This window comes from Erithacus rubecula (genome assembly GCF_903797595.1).
Source record: "Erithacus rubecula genome assembly, chromosome: 8".
Lineage (NCBI taxonomy): Eukaryota > Metazoa > Chordata > Aves > Passeriformes > Muscicapidae > Erithacus > Erithacus rubecula.
Genome location: NC_136659.1, coordinates 37,073,012 through 37,079,185, shown reverse-complemented (window position 1 = coordinate 37,079,185; position 6,174 = coordinate 37,073,012). Strand labels below are relative to the sequence as shown.

The window sequence follows — 6,174 nt, the reverse complement described above, 5'->3', positions numbered from 1 at the left end:
GTTGCTTGTTGTGACAGATGCTAACTGGAGATCCTGAGTGAGTAGTAAAAGCAGACAGCAAGAAAACTTGTTGGAGGTCTTGTTTGGTGGCTGTATCTTTCCAGGCATGAAGGAGAGTAATAACAATTAATACTTAAAGTGAAGAAAGGAATGCAGGATGCATATGCTGTATATTCTGGTTGGAAAAATCTCCTGGCCAGCCAACTGTCATGGATTTACATTAGCATAACATATGTTTTCTCTAGTTCTGGAAAAAATACCAAAGGGCTCATGGGATAAACAGGCCTACTGTGATAGAAGAGGAGTCAAAGAACTCCTTGGAACTAACCCCATGGAACGAATGCCTTCCTGATCGTTCTTTTCACTAAAAACTTGCATTTTGTGAATGCACGAACATTCAGATTTCTTTTAATGACATCAATAAATAAAAACTAAAATAGGTCCATGGATAGTGGAACTAGCAAAACCTAGTTTCTTTTCCCTCTCTAGAAGGCCATGTTACACCTTTTGCTGTAGTTAATAGAAGGTTAATAGAAGATAGGACATAGAATCAATACATGGGTTATTACATAGTTTTTAGACTAAAATATCTATTTTTAAATTCAATTTCCATGAACAAGTTGGATTTTTAAATGAGAACTAAGCTTATGAAAGATGAAATATTTAATTTATAGAGACAAAAATACTCCTGAAATGAGTGACAAAATAAAATAGATTCATTACCTTTTCACAGAATGAGGACTTAAGAGAATATGTTTTTGATTTAATTTCCCATTCTTACAAAGCAACAGTAATGAAAATTACCTTTTTATTTGAGATGCGTAAGTAAAATCACTTTGTCAAAAATGCCAGCACTCTGAGAACAGGAATCTTTAATGAAACACCTCTCTAGTCATGGGTCTCAAATTGCTGCTGTGTAATTGCAGCAATGGCAATACAGATCAGATTACAAGATGATATTTTAAATAAATCTTCATGTGTCTGTTATTGCATTGACTGTTAATCAATTGCTCTGCTGGAAAGCAACTGAAGTCAAAATACACAGCCAGATTATCATAGTTGCTTGTGTGTACAAAATGAAGAAGGACATCATGCTTCTACTTCTTGTACGGTAGTAACATACACACTATTAAGGCACATGAGGAATTTATCAATTCAGAAACAAGAACTGGGCTCTAAGTAATGATTTTTGTACAGGTGAAAATTAATCTGAAACAAGAGCAGACATGAATTTAAACCAATTCTTTATAACATTATCATTAAGCCATATATGGGACCATGTTTATGGAATAAGTAGTCCTGATTTGGTGTGCTAGTTTATATGTATTAGGAATGATTTTATCAGTTTTCATATGTGGCATATTAAAATATGTATTTGCCAACTTTGCTTGAGTAGTTTGGATGCTCAGATCAAACACTTGTGTTTGGTGAAGATCTGCTCAGAAAACATCTCTGTGAATGGAAGTTGGTGAATATCCTACCCTTTTAGAAAACAGGTGGTCAAACTGCATATTTAGGTAATAAAGATTAATTACTGAACCTTCAGTTTAATAAGAACACATTTCATGTCAGAGGTTAAGACAGAAAGACTGCTTTCCTGTGTGGCTTTCATTTTCCTTAACTTAAAGACCAGCAACTCAATATTTCATTCATTCTGTGGTTCAACTTTTGCAGCAACTGGCTCAGGAATTGAATAGAAAATTGCCTCCTTTGTCTACTGCTCTAATACCCCACCAAGCTACACAAGAGTAAGAAGCTCATGAGAACAGAGAGGCCAAACTGATGTCCCACACAAATTTTGGTCCTATTTATTCTTAGCTCAGAGAGCTTGTCTGTGCAGTCTTGAAAATATTTTTTTGTTATAATAGTAAGGCCCATAAGGTAGCACAGGATTATTTCTATAATATGTTAATTTTCAGTCCTTAGGCCTGCTCAGCTTCATGGATGACTGACATTTAACTAGCTGTCAACTTTGTAGCCCCTTTCAGAAGGATGAATCTTAGATTTTTGTCTATTCAGTTTTCTAAAATATTTAAACCAATAGAATATGAATCAAAGCTGTCAATTTGTCTTTCTTATTTTATAGCTGCCACCCAGAATTTAGGAAACCAGGCACCTCTTTATTGGCCATCCAAATCTCTACTGCCCTGGAGTGTTATTAGACATACGCATCAATATGTAGCTGTCCTTTGTGATAAAGCTTTTGTGCATATAAGCAACCCCAGTACTGTGGTGTGGATTTTCAAACATGTACGAAAGAGGGATATCTGGAATTTTGATTGGCTGCACTTACTATTCTGCATACATGTTAATATTAATAGGAATGAGATGATCTTTCACTCAAACCATCCTATAATTCCATATAACTAAAACTACAGAATATGATGACAGTTCAAACAGGTCCGTTTAAAGAGAACACCAATTCATGTCCACTCAAATTAAGAACATATGGGCAGATGTGAAAGATTTAATTTCCAGGGCTGACTGCATCAAGCCAAACCTTCAAGACCTAAGCTGTTTAGTGCACCAGTTGTGCTGGGCTTTCAGTTTAGTCCTAGTTAAAATACAACTAATATTTGGACTTGAGAACAAAAAGCCTTATTTCTCAACTTCCTCAAATTGTGTATGAAGCTTACGCTGGCTAGGCCAAAAAACCTGCATACATACATACACACACACACACACACACACACACACCACACACCACACACCACACACACATACACTCTCTGCCCTCCCAACTTATTCTGGTTCCATATACTTCAGTGCACATATAAAACAGACAAGAAATCTATAGATGCTGGTGACCACAAAAGAGGAGATCAAGGTAAGTCTCAGACAAGCATAAGAATTAATAGCTAATACTAAATACCTCTGGTGTGCTTATAGAACTCATACTTTTAGGAAATATCAGTCAATAGAATTACTACTATTCAGCAGAAGTCAGGTAAAGAAATCAAAACTCAGATTACTTTTGTCATTTCATTTGGCTTGAGACAAATCAGGGGAAGTTAGGGTGGCTCAGAGAATGGAACTAATATATTGGACGCTGGGAAAAATAAAACCCCATTTTTGACTGAACTTTTGGTAGAGTGAATAGAAAAATATTAGTAAAAAAGAATGCATAGCTCAAGGTCTAACAGCAGAAGCATATACTTTTGCACTTTGTATGACAGAAATGTAATGCTTGGTAAGAATGGGTTCACAAGTTCAGCGAATCCTTAGTAAACACCTTTTCCTAATAAATGTCCATGAAGGAAAAGACAGACTACTGAGGACTAGCTTAATGATAGGTTTCAAATGCAACTATGGGAATTCTTTGATAAAAGTTTCCTTGACATCATCTAGATCTCGACTGAAGAACTATAATGATGCTATTTAGTTTCCCCTTAAAGTTGTCTGATGTCCCCTCTTACGGTCATCAGCATCTATAGAATTCATCTCTGCCTTCTATGTGCGCTGAAGTATACAGTGTGAGATCATTTCAGGTTAGTCTGCAATGGAAAATTACCTGTTATTAGAAGTTTGTTCTCACTCTTAAACGATGTTCAATGATAGACCACCTTGTTGAACTGCCTCTACCAACACTGATTTTTGAGAGCATAGCACATCAAGTAGAGATCAAGCCTTTCAGTAATTCTTTGCAATTACTCCAGGTTTTTCATAGTGCTTTCACAAAACACAGCCTTTTAAGAAGCAAGTACACCTATTTGCCTTCTCTGAAGAACAATACTTGCCAGTGAAGTAGATAAGAAAATTTAATTGTGTAATAAACCACTATAGTTGAGCATAAGGTTACCTCCTGTCAAACTTGTATGAGCAAAACCCAGCTTCAGGCAGAGATACAGTTTAATAACCAAGAAGAGACTTGGACTCAAGTGCCTCAGTCACTCTGCAGCTAGTCTGGCAGAGGGAGCACAAACTCCAAAAGGCAGGCCTGCTCATTCTGAGGCCACCTGCCCTAGCTGCCTTGCTGCACAACTGGGCTGTGAGCCCACGGTTGCCCTCACAGACGGGCCCCAGCGCAAGCCATTTCTGCTGCAGTGCAGGCCGGGGCACAGTGCAGCCCATCCCTTCAAGCCGCAGACGCTTGCCTCACGGGTCCGGTGCGGGCCACGGCGGCCCGAAGGCGTGCGGAACGGCGCCGGGCAGCCGAGGCACTGGGCCTGCCCTGGGTCCCCTTACGGCGCCGAGTGGTACCGGGCCGGCCCTGGGTTCCCTCACGGCTCCGTGCTGGGTTCCCTCACGGTGCCGGGTCGGCTCTGGGCTCCCTCACAGCTCCCGCCGTGCTGGGTTCCCTCACGGTGCCGGGTCGGTTCTGGGTTCCCTCACAGCTCCCGCCGTGCTGCCCCGCCGTGCTGCCCCGCCGGCAGCGGCCGCGCCCTCAGAGCCGTGAGTGCGAGCGGCAGCGGGCAGCCGGGAGCGGCCTGCGCCAGGTCGGCTCCGATGTGTCACTGCCTTCAACAGATGGAAATTACAGCCTCAGCCGCGTGTGGACCAATGGCCATTAATATGGTAAAGCCAGAGAATAGATGAAACGTCTTGTCATTAACTCTAGAGATATTCCAGGGGTATTCCTCTCTCTCCCACCCCGCCTTCTCTTTTTTAAACGCTTGCACTTCATGAACATGTGCAATCTTCTATGAGATGCATAAAATGCAGTGTATTTGTATCTGCTGAATATGAGTTAATGTAAACATTTAAGACTAGACACTTGGAATGTTTTGGGCTTTTTTTTTTTTTTTAATTTGTCTGTTTATGCTAAAACATTGTGATACAAGAAGCATCAAAGCAATATTAATTTCTAATGTGATCAAAATCCTGAATTTTTAGAAGCTAAAATGTAGAATGACATGCTTAATTTGAGAAGCCTACCTATTATAGTCGTAAAAAGTTCAAACATGATACACCTTTCCCACTTAGAATAATTCCTATGAGCTTTCACAGAAGCACAAATTAGTCATTTTACCACGCCAGGAAGTGATGTAGCTTTGTCATAGAGATCTCTGTAGTGGATAGTAATAAATCTATGCATTTTTAACTTTCAAAAAAGGAAGCTAATATAATCTGGAGGGAGAGAAGGGAAAAGGTACAGGAAAGGCCAAGACTGTGGAAGTTTTGTGTTATCAATACATGAATGCCATCTTTCTACTATTCTAGTTGCGCAAGATACCTTTTTTTAACTTCTTTTTTTTTTTTTTTTTTTCTAAGATATGTCCAAATATATAACAATAAATGTAGGATGTTTAGAATTTTCAGTAGTATGGAAAAGGTCCTTTTCATGCTTGCTTTCCTGCAAAGAAATGTTAGTTGCTTTAATACAAAACAATATAAAATTTTCCATAATAAGTGTTGCAGTCTTTTCAGAACCACTTGTAAAAATACTCAGGTTCTGATAGTTGCAGTAATAATCTCTAGATCCATAGTTCAGCTCTCTGTAGTCCTGAAAGAAGCCTGATCTTTATTTGGGTTATGTTGTGACATGCGTGGTGATAATGTTCTCAGGGTTCAAAGATAGTGCAAATAGATGTGACAGAAAATGTGCTCAGATTAAGAAATGACAGATTAGCAAGAGATTCTGAAGACATAGGATAAACACTTTAAAAAATGGCAATAGTACTGCACTCAGTTCAGAATTTTATTTCTGAACTTTCTGACAAATTGTACTATTAATTGTACTATTTATTATTCCTAGAAAACTATCAGTTTATGAAATGTGTATTTCTTTATCAATATATAATTAATCTTGGTGCATAACTATTTCTATGAAACTTTTTTCTAATATTTGGAAGGTGGAACTTCACAGAATTTAGAATCACAAGCTTATAATTTCAGCTCTTTGTTCTGTCTACCTCAATTCTTGTCTATAAAAAGGACATAATCATTAGTATTTTGTAAATTTATGAGTTACTGTCTGTGAGGCAATGAAGAAAGAACAAGTGAGTATAACTTTTAAGGGCATTTGTATATTTTACCTTTCAATATAGCTCTCATCTAGAATACTATTTATGATGTTGAGGAGGAAATTAAGTATAGTGACAGGTTAATGCTGTTATGCTAAGGACATTCTTGAACATTAGACCCATGTCCTCTGTACTTCCTTCAATCAGTAGTGTTGTAAAAGTCATGATCTCAATGATCGTGAAGAGAGGTGTTGGTGCATTTATCCCCCAG

At 38.4% G+C, this 6,174-nt stretch overlaps 1 long non-coding RNA gene across 1 annotated transcript; it reads right to left on the bottom strand.

The window, feature by feature from the left end:
• Window positions 1–3,131: 3,131 nt before the first annotated feature.
• LOC306804192 lies at window positions 3,132–4,196 on the bottom strand. The gene is made up of 2 exons (XR_013774832.1): window positions 3,957–4,196; window positions 3,132–3,494 (listed from the first exon to the last, which is right to left on the bottom strand). It is a non-coding gene; the product is annotated as an uncharacterized lncRNA (long non-coding RNA).
• Between the last annotated feature and the right edge of the window lie 1,978 nt (window positions 4,197–6,174).